Source organism: Cavia porcellus, unplaced genomic scaffold (genome assembly GCF_034190915.1).
Source record: "Cavia porcellus strain 051 isolate PalLab524CR breed Dunkin Hartley unplaced genomic scaffold, mCavPor4.1 scaffold_9, whole genome shotgun sequence".
Classification (NCBI taxonomy): domain Eukaryota; kingdom Metazoa; phylum Chordata; class Mammalia; order Rodentia; family Caviidae; genus Cavia; species Cavia porcellus.
In genome coordinates, this window is record NW_026947492.1 from 48,846,796 (window position 1) to 48,862,721 (window position 15,926).

General features: G+C 33.4%; 1 protein-coding gene across 7 annotated transcripts in view; it reads left to right on the forward strand.

The window, feature by feature from the left end:
* Nucleotides 1-15,926, forward strand: part of Dlg2 (discs large MAGUK scaffold protein 2) — a 1,893,126-nt gene that overhangs the window by 285,900 nt on the left and 1,591,300 nt on the right. The window lies entirely within an intron of this gene.

The window sequence follows — 15,926 nt, forward strand, 5'->3', positions numbered from 1 at the left end:
AACAGAACAGGGGAATAGTGTCAGAGAGGAAAGGGCCAGAAAGCAGATATAGTGCCCAAGGTCACTACTTCATGGCACACTCAGACACACCAGAAGTATGCTTCATTATTTTCTTAGGTGGCTCTTCGGCCAGTTAAGTGGACAATTCACTTAAAATGATACAATATCTATCCTTTCCTGCTGCTGGTTTTCTGCTGAATACCTTCCTCACCAAAAACAAAAACAAAAAACCCCCCAAAACCTTACATCATCATCATCATTATTATTTTAGAGAAAAATAAAAATAACAATAAAACAGAGTTTCAAAACAGGTTAGTATGAGATTTACAATAATTAATACATTGAGTATTGTCATCTTCATAGTAGTTATTTAGAGTACAAGATACAGGCATGATATCTTATCCAAATAATATTAGTGCAAATATTTTTCAATGAACTAAGAGAAACTAGCTGTATAACTATCTTAACTATCTTATATGTAAATATATTTTTGCTTCGTACTTGTGTCCTTCTGCCCATAACATTTTGTCTTTTCTTTTGAAAAGTTTCTTCTCAATTCACAGTATTTATTGTACATTTTGGACTTTATTTACTCATTCAGTTTCTCACACTTGTGAGACTAGGGTGTTTATACATATGGGTGTGATTTATTTCACTTATGAGTGTGATCTCGTTTGTCCATTTACCTATAAAAGTCTCCAGTTTATTCTTTATGGCTGAGTAGTACTCCATTTATATAAAAAAATTTAATCTTTTTATGCATTTCTCGATTGATGTTTCTAAGATTTAGCTATTAAAAATTGTGTTACTATAAACATGAGTGCACATATATCACTATTGTATGATGTTTTTAATTCTTCTGGGAAGATACCAAGGAGGGACTAGCTGAGTCTAATGTGACCTCTAAAACTCTGTGTTCATTGTATGTCTAAAACCAATAAAGTCATCTGTAGCAAACTCTTTTTAACACTTGTCTCCAAGCTAATTATATGGCTACCTGTCTACAGAAACATGTTTGCTTCCCTTGATATTTGTCAGCTAGAAAGATCTGGTCCCAGGAGTTCAAATTCTCACTCTGTTTTTCACTCTGAAATTTCAGTGATGGAGAGAGAAATTAAATATCTGCAACTAAGCAATGTTCAGTTGCTAGTAGTTAAAACATTCTTGTTAACAGATCTTGCAAAAATTTTGAAAGAGTTCTATAGGCTTCAATTTCTATTCCTTCTGGTTACCTGAAGAATTTCCTAAATTGTATTGTAGTTAGGCATTTCACAATGAGAATATGCTTATTTTATTGTCAATAGCATTCATGTAACTCTGAGTAATCTATTATGTGTGTTACTATTATATATTACAGCACAGATTGTGAACTACAATATTAAATGTAAATTGCAACACAAGCTTTGCCTTCCCTTTCTTTCCCTTACCTTGCTTTCTAATGTGTGCTTTATCTAGGCAAGAAGATATGTTCAGTGATATCAGAGCACTCTGGAAATTTGCTTGAGCCTTTTGTGTATAAGCATTTGCTAATCCTCTGATCTTGCTTCTTTAATATCTGTTGAATTCTGTCCTTCATTAGTCCTTTGACTCTGGGTTTTTCACACACCTCTGCCTTTTATTTTAACTTCTTTACTTGGTGATCAATTTATTCTTACCAGCAACCTTGCTTTCATTCTTTATTCCTAGCTATGAAACTCAACATATCTATTCTTTTCATCCACATTCAGCTTCCGTTCATTTTTTAATTCTCAACTTCATTCCTCTAGTGCCAGATACTGATAGAGTCTTTATTGAAAATTCTACTTTGGTGCTTCAGTGTCTGGTAGACCAGACTCCAATTACCAAAAGAGTGATAATGTTCTACCTTAAAGAAGAGAAAGTATGGGATCAAGATTCAGAGTAAGGAAACTGGGCATGAGCACTAATCTGATACTCCAAACAGAAGCAAGGATAATGAAACCCTAAGACTTCAACTTGTAACATCATTAAACATAGTAAGCTTAGCTGTGTTAGACTGACTCTACAGTTGAATTCATAATTAGTAGTTAGATATGCAAAACTCTACAAAGAACAGGGTATGCTGGAAGCACTTTAAGATATTAAAAATCACATTTAACAGCATTATTATTTCTTTATTGAGGCTATAAAGAGAAAAATCTTCAGTTTTTGGTGAGTTCTTGGCATGAAACAGATTCCGGTAAGTAATAGTCACATGTACCAACATAAAACAAACCAACAACTTCCACATTTATGGTTGACATATATTAGAGGTGACTATAATTATCCCCATGATGCTATTCCTTGCAATATTAAGGTGTTTCCTATCACTTTTAGTCCATCCTATGAATTAATAGACAAAGTATGTGAATATGTTACACATTCTGCATTCTGGGTACTTTTTCATTTCACTGTAGCTAAGTAGATAATTACAGAGCAATTTGTGAGTCATATAAGAAAAAAATCACACTTTAAGAATCATATTTTATTAATTAAATTTTAAATCATGCAAAAAAGAAATCTACTTTTATTATGCACATAATTTACCTGATGAATTTTGGTTATTTAAAAATATAAAATTTCCTGTCATAATAAAAAGATTTGCCACTTGAGAGGATATTTAAAATACATTCTTCAGATGTTTAAAGGTATATCTCATAGAGATGCTCTCAGGCTCTTTTGAGGAAAGAGCAGTGTTACTGAAGTAATTATGTTCTGTTAGGTAGTCTCTGCTAGCAAGATGATGAAACATTGGAGTGTATTAGCTTTCAGGGTATGCTTAAACAGATAATCATATTTTTATGGATTCCAAATAACATATTATTTGACAATTAAAGAGTAAACTGTGCCAGAATCATACCTATAGAGGCCAGATATCAGATATCAGTTTTAAGGAATTTGAGTTAAAACAAGTGAAGTGAGGCTGAGTAGGTACTGTTGGAGATATCAACCTCAAATGGATTCTTTGTTTTAATGTACTGAAGGAAGATAAATAAGTATTTCTTTCAAATGAATCTCGAATTCAGTCCAAATTCAGTATTAGTCAATAATATTCACTTAAGCAATTGTTAGTATCATTTTTCAGTCAATGGGCAGAATCTTTTTCTTACCAACTTGATTCTCTTACTGGGTTTCTTTTCTCTTTGCCTTTTGACTCTGGAGAAGATGATTGTAATAACTAAGGGCATAGGAGAAGGATGTATGAAGAGGGGGCCTGTGTGAATATAGAGTATGAAGTATTGGTTTTGCAACCCTAAGGTGCTGTTTCCTAGTCGCAGTACTGCTGGTAGGTCAGAACCTATGGACATCACCTGGAAGTGTGTTAGCAATGCATAGATTCAGGCTGCAAGATTCCCAGGTGATCCACATATGCATTAGTCTTTGAAAAGTACTCATGTAAATTTGAAAACAATTCACAAAATATTTTTAAAAAATTGTAGCTCAAAATTGATATGCTGTCATGAATGTGTGGAACTTATTTTAAATATCCCCAGAGGTAGTAAATTATTTTCATTTGAGGAAGGAATGTGAGAAATAAAAATGCTAGCTGCTGTGATCAAGCAGTCAAGTGACAAAAAAATGTAATCCAAATAATATGTAAGTTTCCTGCAGTCTTGAGTGAAAAGAGATTTGACTTTATTCACTGTTTTTTCCTTAGTCTGAGCTTTAGAGAGGAAATACATAAACTAAAATTGGCGAGTGTTCACTATGTGTTTACTAAGTAGAAAGATGACAGAATGTACTAGAGAATACATGGCAGTATAGGACACTGACTTCATTCCTAAGATCCTTGCTTGACATTTAGAAGTTACTCATTTAATTTAAATGCTAGGCAGATGAATAACTCCTTCTAATATAAGGCAGAATGAAAAGTAAATAGATTTGAGACATACATTGTCAGAACAGGAGAAAAGTAGCAGTGCTTTCCTTACCGCTACTGCTGCTACTGAGACCTTTTACTTTTTAATGGTAGTTACATGGATACCCACTCATTTGAGCTCAGTTTTATTAGGAATGATATCTATATTGGCATTTAAGTTTTAGATCTCATCTTTTCTTTTTCCTTCTTTCTGTCTCCTTCTCCTTCCTTCTTTCTTCTTCTTCTACTTCTTTTATTCTCGTCTTCTTCTTTTTTGCTTACATAGCCATAGTACTAAAATTGGATTTTGAAGGGATAGGAGATTTGTACAAGGGAAAGGGTGCAGAAACCCAGAGGAACCATTTGAGATGGCAGGGATCCAAACTTTGGCCCTGAGAATGAAAGGTGATGATGGGGGGAATCATACAAAAGGGTGCCAAAAAGACTGGCTTGGAGAATAATAAACAGATATATCTCTGTATTGCCAGCAAAAAGTGAAATTGACATTTATCGTAGAATTTTCTTAAATTTAAGGAATCTTTGACTTAGTTAAGGTTACTTTCTTCCTCTGCAGTAGTTATAGGTAGGTAGAGAGGATAATAAGACAAAGGTGAGGAAGGTGAGGAATCTGGGAAGATGGCAGAACAGTAAGCAGCAGAGTAAATGCCCTCTTTGAGAGAAACAGTCCAGATGCTGTAGTATACCAGTATACCAATCTAGAGAAGACAAGAAGGAAAGAAGTGGGTCCTCTCAACCCAGGAAGAAACTAAAGGGAGAATTGCAGCCCACTGAGAGAATAAAAAAAAAAGGAAAGAAAAACTTAAACAGAAGAAGGCCGTGTCTGGTGGTGCTTTCAGTGGAGCCAGAATTACCGTACCAGCAGTGCTGTTGGAAGCCAGAGATGCATGGACACAGTGAAGCTGGCGGCTAGCAAGCCCAAAGGCCTTAGTGGGGAGATGCAGTGGCAGAGGGGAGCAGCAGACCAGAGAAGTGCACTACTGGTGGTGGGTGTGTGGGGCTCGGTTCTCCTGTGGGAGTGGGAGATTTGCTGGGTGCCATTTTGGAGTTGGGCATGATAAGGCTGGAGACAGAACTGCAGCTGGCTTTGTTCAGTCACTCCTAGCTTAGAGCGGAAATGGTGGAAATTGCTTGGACTGAGTTCCGCCCATCTGCATGGTCCAATAGCTACTGCCAAGTTTTCCCTAAAGCTATCCCTAACCAACTCCAACTGACTAGTGCACACTAAAGTGGTGAAGACTCCCTGTGGTTAAGCAGTCAGAAGGGAGGGGCCAACCTACCCTGGCCCTCCTTACACTCCAGTAGCCACCAGCAGACTGGAGAAAGCAGCAAACAGCGGAAATATCTAGCCAACACACTTCAGAGTAATTATAACCAATACAGGAAGTGCCAGGAACCCTGCTACCCACTTGTCTAGAAGAAACCAGGAACATGACAAGAGGAAGAAGCAAAAGGCAGTCTCTGGCCTACAACCCAAGCAGTACTGGTCCAGGAGATGTAAACATGAAAGAGATCAGGAGTTGCACACCTGAAAGAGATCAGGAGTTGCACACCTGTAGTTTTTGAAGCAATAGCCACTGAAATAAAGAAACAACTCCATGAAGCTATAAAAGAACTCAGAACAGAAATACTATTACAGGTAAAAGAAGATATGAGAAACATAATAAAAGAATTGCTAAGCACCTCTAAAGAAGATACAGATTAAAGAATAGAAGAGCATAGAAAAAGGAGGGAAACCTTCAATGAAGAATATAAAAAAAATTTAGAACACCTGAAACAGATTCAAAAAATTAAAAACTCCATTGAAAGCTGGAAAACTGCTTAAAACAAACTAAAGATAGACTATCAAACCTTGAAGACAGGTTTGCAGCTTGTGATCATGAAAGGAAAGATCTCTTAAAAATAACAAGGAACCAGGAAGTAACAATATAAAGGCTAGAAGATGACAAGAGAATCTATAAATTAAGAATAAAAAATTTGAGTGAAGAAGCAGGAGTAAACACAAATAAAATACAAAGGCTATTTATGGAAATAATTAAAGAACTTTCCAAGTATAGGAAAAGGAAATGATATTCAGATATATGAAGCATACAGAACTCCAGCCAGCTATAACCAAAATAGATCTAACCCAGACATATAATAATCAAGATCCCAGAAATTCAACACAAGAACAGAATATTAAAGGCTGTAAGAGAAAAGAAACAGACCACCTATAAAGGAAAACCCATCAGAATCACATCAGACTTCTCGGCACGAACCATCAAATCAAGAAGAGTTTGGAGTGAGGTATTCCAATCCTGAAAGAAAATGACCTCCAACCCAAATTGATGTATCCTGCAAAACTGTCTCTCAAAATTAATGCAGAAACAAGATACTTCCATGACAAAGGGGAACTGGAAGAATTCATGACCACCAATCCAACCCTACAAAAATTACTGAAGGACATTCAAGAGAGAGAGAGAGAGAGAGAGAGAGAGAGAGAGAGCATGCTTTCAGGAACAGTAGCAGAGGGGATTCACTGAATGGGACAGAGAGTGGAATGAAGAGGAAAAGTAGACAACCAATGGTAGAAAAATAACATAGCAGAGATGAGACAGTGAAGATTGGCTATAATTACTGATATGGTTTGCCTCTATTCACCAATAAAAAGAAACACAGGCAGAGTGGATCAGGAGATAGAGCAATTACAATGCCTTAGTCTTCTGCATGGGATCTTCAGTATCAATATACTCTATGTAAGAAATGCAATTAACTCAAAAGAGGATTTATAGAGTGAAAGTCAAAGATGAGAAAGCAATACTTTGTGTGACTGGGAACCAGATAAAAGTGGGGAGTAGCTTGCCCATCAGCTGCAGATTGGCTAGAAAGCATTAACACTTTTATACAATGGAAAACTACTCAGCTTTAAAGAAAGAAAACCTTGAGGCTCTTGTAGGTAAATGGATACAACTTTAGATCATGCTCAGGGATAAAAAGGTTCAGAATCACTTAGGTGAATAGCAGGTTGCCTCCCTGATCTAAAAACTAAAGAAGTGAGAAGGATGCAAAATGTACGATGCACCCTGTGAAAGTAAAGGGGAAAGAATTATCTAAAAAGGGAAGGCAGTGGCCATTGTTAATCTTTTATCATGATTTGAAACCCATATTGTTTTCATCATTTTGTTTAGTTTGATTTTATTCTGTTCCAGTTTGTCTTCTTGTATTTGATGGCATGGACAGCTATTTCAAAGATAGCAGGATATATTATTGTAACCATTTTTGATTTACTATTAACTTGATTTGAAGCCCTGTTTTGCTTTCATTTTCTTGTTTTGACTGATTTTACTCTATTCTGTTTTGTTTGATAGCATCAAGTCTTAGGGCAACTACTTTGAAGACAATAAGATTCACTATGATATCCATTCTGGTTTGACTTTTATCTTCTTTTGAAGTCCTGTAATGTCTCCAATATTTTATTTTTATTGGTTTTTTAAATTTACTTTTCTTTTTTATTTAAAGAGAGAAGAAAAAAAGAAAGGACATAAAAAACAATGCAGCAAAAGGGTACAAATAACACAATATTTCTAGAAAAAAATATATTCAGTATAAAATCACCAGTTAACAGGCTACACATTATCTTCTCAGAAACAGTTGTCCATATCACTAAATTAAAGCATATAAAGTGAACATTCATACAGTGGAATTGGAGACAGTTCCGTTCAATGATCCAAAAAAATCTCAGTTATATGGTTTTGTGTCCTACACTCTCGAACATACCTGCGGTTATATCCCTTAGCCCACCTTCCTTTCCTCTTTTTTACAGTAACAATTAGACTTTTAGGGTTTTATTACTCTCATGATTCTTATTACTTTTTTGAAGAGAATAAAAACAAATGTGACTAAGCAAAACAGAGTCAGTTAGAACAGAAGGGTGGGCATAGCACGTGATGCAAAAATAGAATACCAGGTGATCAAAAGTGGTTACCATTGTGCCTCTTGCTATTTTCAAACTGAGTTGTCTGTACCATCAGGTATAATAGAATTGATCAAAACAATACGGAACAAAACCAATAAAATCTATACTGAGGACCTTACAGGACTTCAAAAAAAAAAAAAAAGGATGATAGTCAATCCATATTGGGCATCATAGTATATCTTATTGCCTTCAAAGTGATTGCCTATCCCCTCAAACTTGATACTATCAAACAAAATAGAATATATAATAATCAGACAGAACAAGATGGGGAGAGCAATACTGGGGTTCAAGTCAGGTTAGTAACTTTTTTGTTGTCCCGTTTTTATTGATTTTGTTATACTGTTTTGTGCAATTGTATTATTATACCTGGTGTTATGGGCAATTCTTTTGAAGATAGCAAGAGGCATTATGGTAATCATTGTTGATCACCTTGTGTTTTGTTTTAACATCATGTACTGTGTTCATCCTTTTGTTTTGACCGACTCTATTTTGTTTTGTCATATTTAGTTTTATTATCTTCAAAAAAGTAGTAAGAACTGTGGGAGTAATAAAAGCCAAAATGTGTAATTGTTATTGTAAAAAAGAAAGAAAAAGAAAGTGCTCTAAAGAATAAAACTGCATGTATGTTTAAGTCTGTAAGATAGATAACCATATTACTAAGTTTTTGTTGGATCGTTGAACGGAACTGTTGGAAGTCTCACTGTTTGAATGTCCACTTTGTATGCTTTAATTTTGTAACTTGAACAATTATTTTTAAGATGACAATATGTAATCTATTAACTAGTGATTTCTTACTGTTTATGTTTTGAAATTCTGTATTACTTCTATCCTTTTTTTCTGTTTTGATTTTTTAATTTTTAAATAAAATTTTAAAAAATTTAAAAAATAAGACAAAGGTGTGAAATGAACTTTTAGTATGTAATCATATGTAGGTGTATAAATTAATTAATCTTACAAGTTTAATAAAATAAAAATCCTATCCATATGAGATTTTTTTCCTAAATGTGATCAAGCCACCAATATTCATTATTTTTTCAAAGTATAGATTATTGATGTGAATCCTCAGCAAGAGAATGGTAAATATGCTATGTTTTTCATAACTTTTTATATACAGCATTTAGATATTTGTTGACTTTCAAATGCAATGTATCTAACAGTGTTTATAACTTTAAAAGTGATACAAAGGAAAATATCTTGAAAGTTAATTACAGTAAGTCCCTGAGTTAAATGAACATTCAAGTTGTGAGCTTTCACTGATGTACTGTATAAGATTCACAGGTGGTTTAATCATTATGGAAATCAGTATGAAGATTTTTTTCAAAGAACTGAAATTAGAAATTCCACATGACCCAGCAATCCCCTGCTAGGTATCTTCCCCAAAGTAATTAGGACATTGTACCTCAGCGATACTTTTATACTATGTTTATATTAGAAAGATTTGTAATACCTAAATCCTGGGAACAGTCTGTATACTCATCAACAGATGATTTGATTTAAAAAGTATGGTATCTGTATAATGGAATATTACTAAGCTACAAAGTGGAAAATTTGTATGGATGCACCTGTAAAATAAAATATTGAGTGAAATAAATAAGACACAATTTTAAATACCAAATGGTATCTCTCATCTGAGTGTGGCATAGTACAAAGAAAAAAAAATGATTTGGTATTGATAGAAAGGGACAAGGGTGGATCTCTTGAAATAGGGAAGCAGTCCAAGGAATTAGAACAAGTGGTGAGGAGCAAGGGAAGAAGAAATAAGAATAAAGATGTGCAATGAATATGATAACCCTAATTAATGTAAGCACTATATGTCATAATGTGAGATAAGACAAATAGTATCAACATGTATGAAAAAGGGGGTATTGGAACCTGTGGGGAAGGAAAGAAAAGAAACAAGCTGTAAAATGTACATTTAACCACTCCCCAAGATGATTACAAACTGCATGGATTGCAAACATGTACTAATAAAATGAAATAAACTCAGCAACTCTTTATCTGCCTATGTATAATTAAAATACTTTATCCAAAGGCGTAACCTTGAATATGCTTCTTACTTTGGGAGCCAATATGGTCTCATAGATAGGATTATACCAAATTTCTTTGTCAGCTGTCAAGGTAAACTCTAGTCTCCAAGTCTTAGTAAAAAAGAAAGCCAAATTAATTTAGAAGCTACACCATCATTTTTTTTTGTCCTTATGAAACAGGGTCTCGCTCTGCAGTTCAGGTTGGCCTCGAGCTCACTTTGTAGCCTAGGCTGGTCTCGAACTCATAACGATCCTCCTGCCTTAGCCTCTCGAGTGCAAGTGCTCGAATTCCAGGCATGAGCCACCATGCCCAATTATACCATCATTTTAAAACACAAACTTTATGATTATTTGTACCATATAATCAATTCTAATAATTAAAATTAATAAAAGTAATGTATATTAATAATCTATAAGGTGGTTTTATAGGTTAAAAAAAAGAGATTCACATGTGTACTGTATGACACTCAGTTTGTCAGATTGCAAATAACTCTAACTTACAAATGATCTTCCAGACTGGAGCTTATATGTAGTTTGGGAGCTTACTGTATATGCAAAAGTTGTTTTAATCATACAAGTCATTAATTTTAAAGAATAAATAGCTGCAGAAATCTTTATAGAAATTTGTATTTTCTTTTCTTTTCAATTAATTCTTTAGACTAGCTGGTATAAATATACCTGTGTACTGGGTTTTATCATTGTTCCTTATTCCTCTGACTTTTGTTAACCGAATTAATACTTTACCAATCCTTATAAATATTCAAAAATTCTGGGAGGCATTTATAGCTGTACAGATTTTACCATCCTTTTTAGATGTTTTCCACATATGATTTCACAGATACCTTTTGCTAGGGGTAGAGTAATGTTGTAGTATGCATAATTATTTAAAATTATCAAAACACTTAAAACTTTTTTCTATTAAAAATTGATGCTTAATATACACAATAGAATATATATATACTTCTAATTTATATTGAAAATGCAGCTTAATAAAAATATAATAAGCATTTCTGAATTAGGACCAAATGTAGATGTAGATCATTACCATTAATTTGCATTTACCTATATGTTCTCCCCTCATCTCATTTCCATGTTTGCATTTTCCTCTGAAGTAATTACATGAAGTGCCCAGTTATGATGGTAAAATTTCTGATTTTTTTTCAATTTTACTTGTGATTTTTCAACTTTTTATTGTGATACATATTCGGTAGAGGCTGTACTTTTGTTTTAGAATTTTGATTTTTCCTTCATATTAGTGATACGTAGTACTATAATTTGTAATGTTGGTGACAGCAGTGACCATCATAGCTGATGGGCAGCCACATGATCATGGGAATAAACAACTGATACTATATGATGTATTATTGTGTAAATAGCTTATGATATTTGATACATCAAACATATTAAATTCACTGTAGATTTAGGATATTTTTCAACTTCAGTGGGTTTATATAGACATAATTTTGTCATAAGTCAGGAAACATCTATGCATATTTTCATGTGCTTTTTCACTTTGGCCTCATTGTTTTGTTACATGTACGTATGGATCCCTAAAAATACATAGATCAATTTTGCACATTTTAAAATGTAAGATGTTTTTATTTGAAAAATGATTTTTCTATTCAATGTTACATTTCAAAGATTTATTCATGTCATTCCATGATGCAGTTTATTCATTTTCATTGTTTTTTGAATTCCACTTTAAGGATATATCACGATCCATTTTCCTTTAAATAAACATTATATTGTTTTTGAATTTTTGGTATTATGATCTATGGTACTGTGAATATTTTGGTTCAGGTCCTGGTGCATATGTACAGAATTTATCTAGTATGTATACAAAGTAGTAGAAATGACAAGTTCTAGAAGAAACAAGGGTTCAATTTTATAAGTAATGTCAAATTGTTTTCTAAAATCCTTCCAGCAAATCATACTTGCTAGGAGTAAATAAAAGTTGTCACATAGTATGTCTTTTTTGGTCTTTATTTTTTTAGACTTCATTCTTTTTGTTAAGTGGTTATAGTATGATGTTACTTTGCATTTATCATCACAATGAAGCTAAGAATCTTTTCCTAGGCTTATCAATAGTATGTGTTTCTTTTATTATGAAATATGTGTTAATATGTTTTATTCATATTTTTCTTTCCTTTTGGCTTGTGAGTATTAATATCTATTCCTTTGCATCTATGTTGTGAATTTATCTTCTTTCAGTTTGCACCTTGTCTTTTTTCTTTGGTTTTTGAGACACAAGTGACAACTAATGCATACGTGAAGGGCATAATTTAGCATGTGTGATTATTTATGCTATTAGCACAATCAAGACAGTAAGTATATTAACATTAGTAAAAAGTCATGTTTCTTTCTATTGGTGAGTAGCATTGTATGTATACATTACAATTTGTTCATTAATTCATCTCAGGATAGATGTTTGGGTTATTTCCTGATTTTAGTTTTCATATGGATGTATAAATACTGTTGTTTTCCCTCTTAAATACCTAAGGCAGGGATGGCTGGATGTCTGTTAGTCATAGCTCTAAACTTTTTAAGAAACTGCCAAACTTTTTCAAAGTTACTGTGTCATTTTCCATTCTCACTACACTATATGAGAATTTCAGTTACTGTACTTTGCTATCAACTGGTGTGATCATCCCTTTAAATTTTAGCCATTCTAATAAATATGTGGTGGTATCTCACTTGTGGTTGTAATTTTCATTTCTCTAATGACTCAGGATGTTGAATATCTTTTCATGTGTTTATTTCTCATATACTATTTTCTTTGGTGAAGCATCTGTTCAGATCTTTTGCCAATTTTTATGATGCATTGCTTGCTTTCTCATAGTGCTGTGAGAGTTGTTATATATTCTAGGTACAAGTATTTTAAAAGTCAGATATATCATTTGCAGAGGAACACAATTCTATGCTAATATTATTTTACTTCAAAATTTTGAAGATATTCTTCAGTTTTCTGGCTTCCATTGTTGCTATTGAAAAGTCTGATATATCCTTTCTCTGATTGCTTTAAGAGTTTCTCTTTGCCTTTGGTATTCTGCAATTTCATTTTGATACATCTTGTCTTGGAATAGTTTTTTAAAGATTCTCTTTAAGACACTACTATGAGGATATGTGGATTCGCATATTCATAACTTTTAAAATTTTATTATTATTATTATATCTTTAAATAACACTATTATTTTTTCTCTTTGTTTTCTCCTGGAGGACATGTATTAGAAAAATATAGGACTTTCTTATATGTCCTTGATTTAGCCTTACATCACTGACATTATCACTAACAATATCAAACATTTTTCTTGTGTTGCATCTCTCTCTCCTTCTCTCCTCTCTCAAAACAAAGGTTTATTTAGCTTACAGTTCTTAAGGTCCGAGAGCATGGTACAGGACTACAGGCTACAGGCCTCTTTCAACTGTAGTGTCAGTAAATCTTAATTGTCAGCTTCACTGGATTAAGAGACTCCTGAATAATTGATTAAATCATGGGGGCATTAATTAACTGATACTCATAACTGGATGTGCTGTTAGAAGCTGGTACCCATTTGAAGATAGATCACTGGGGGTTTACTTTTGGAAAGTACAACTCTTGTTGGCCTTGTATCCAACCTATTCTGTATCCCAGCTGCTGTGAAGTAAGCAGATTTGCTCCACCTTATCTTTGCACCATTATGTTTCTGCTTTGGAACCAACTGACCATCGCCTAAACCCCTGAAAGCATGAGCCAGAATCTCTCCTCATTTTTTTTTTGCTGATATCAGGTATTTTTTTCTCAGTAATGAAAAAGCTGACTAATACAGGTTCCATGGCATGTAGATTACAATGACAAGAGTGTGTATGTATGGAAGAACTCACATGGCAAACTAGGAAGTCAGAGAGTAATCTACACTTACTGTCTAGATTTTATCATTAGCATTTCCTTGTATTTGCCACATATCTATATCTGTTTATGTGTCTGTATCTGTAAGTCTCAACCTATTCTGCTAACCATCCATGAATTTATCAATTAATCCATTTATAAATTTTAAAAATTATATTTTTAAATTTTGGAAGTTATTTTGTTTTTCCTCCTCTTTTCTGCCTGTTAGTTTTTTTTCAAGTCCTTGTTATTGCTCATCTATATGACTGTAACTATTATTCCTTTAATGCTATTATATATAGCTCTTGTATCCTACATCAGATAATTCCAAAATCAATGATAAATCAAATTGTTATTTTTTGTCTTTTTTTCCTGAATTTCATTCATAATAACATTTATTGTTTTGGTTAAATTGTGATCATAGCTCATTTCTATACATGGGCCTAACCTAGAGTAGATTTCCTGTAAATTTGTTTTACTTTTGCCTCTGCTAGTAGCTGTGGTAGAGCCACTGACAAAATCATTTTAGTCTCTCTTAAAGGTCTTGACTCAATGTGAAGTTCAAGGAGTCTGAGGTCCAGCAGGCTGAGGCAATATTGCCATTGCTGGTTGCCTTCATAATAATCATACCTCTGCCTGCTATTGTCTGTCCACTTTAATTATTCTAACCTTGAAGCTGCTGTGGTATCAGCTGAGGGTGTGTGTGTGTGTGTGTGTGTGTGTGTGTGTATACTAAACCACATTCTGCTATGCTGCTGCTGTAATGCCTGTAATTCCTCATCGTTCTATACAGTGCTGAGTTGATTTTCAGAACGTTTATTCTTCCTCAAGGTTATGAGGTGTCCTCAAAATCACCTTTTCTTAAAATGTTACAACATTTAACTTTGTGGAGTATTTAATCCTATTTATATACTAAATTTAAAATGCATTTACAAGCATTTATGAGTAAAATTGCATTACGAGTAAAATGCATTTGGGAATATTCTCTGTTCAGGTGTCTAAGAGTGATTGTGCAGTGTCTTTTTAAAAAGGCAATTTTAAAAATAAATTTTTTATTTTTAAGTTTTTTATATTTATAGAAAAACTCTGAAGTTGAACAGAGATTTCCCATAAATCTACCATTATATTGACCTTATTATTAGCATCTTAAATTAGTATTGTTGCAATAATAATGATAATTCAGTATATTGTTATGAACTGAAGTCAGTGTTACATTCGAATTTCTTCAATTTTCAGTGAATGTCCCTTTTTGGTTTCAGGAGTCCATCTATGCTGGCATCTTATGTTTAGTCATTATGTCTTCTTGAGCTCTTCTGGACTGTGACAGTTTCTAAGACTTTTAAATAAATATTCCATGTTGTATGCCTTCCATTATATATCATTAGAGAGTATTTGTCATCACTTAAGGTTCACCTATTTAGTCTTTCTTCCTTTTCCTAGACATCTGACGACCACTGATTGTTTTTATTTTAGTTTTACTTTTTCCAGATGTGATATAGATGGATTTTACAGCATGTATTGTTTTCTTGTTGACATTTCATTTGGCATTATGCACTTGAAATTTACCCACGTTTTACATTGTTTAATAGATAATTCTTTCTTATTACTGAACACTATTTCACTTTAGGATTTATTACTGTGTATCAGTTTACTAATGGAGGATATCTTGATTGCTTTCAATTTTTGCAATTATGAAAAAGGCAGTATATTGTTACTTTTGTGTTGCTGGGGAAAAATACCTGACACCTACAGCTTAAAGGAGAAGAGTTATATTTGGCCTACAGTTTTCAGTGGGTGCAGTCCAAAATCAGTTGGCACGAAGGCAATATGGCAAGGTGGAATTGTCTGATGGAGGACAACTTCCCAATGGATGGCAACCAGGAAGCAGAGAGAGAAGAAACAGAGACAAGAATCAGCATTCCAAGTCTTGCCGTTAGTGATTTGCCCCTTCTAACAAGGTCTCATCTTTGAACACATGAGAATTTGGGGACATTTTAGATTATAAGACATAAGTTGCTACAAACATTTCCATGCAGTTAAAAAGTCAATTTTCAGAATGTTTTCTATTATACTTGTTTTATCTTGCACTGCATATTTTTTGATTCTTTTAATCAGTAGTATATTCCATTTACATCTTATATGTACATATATATGCAGAAATTATTTGTGAATATTACATGACATTTTCATTCCTTCCTTACATTT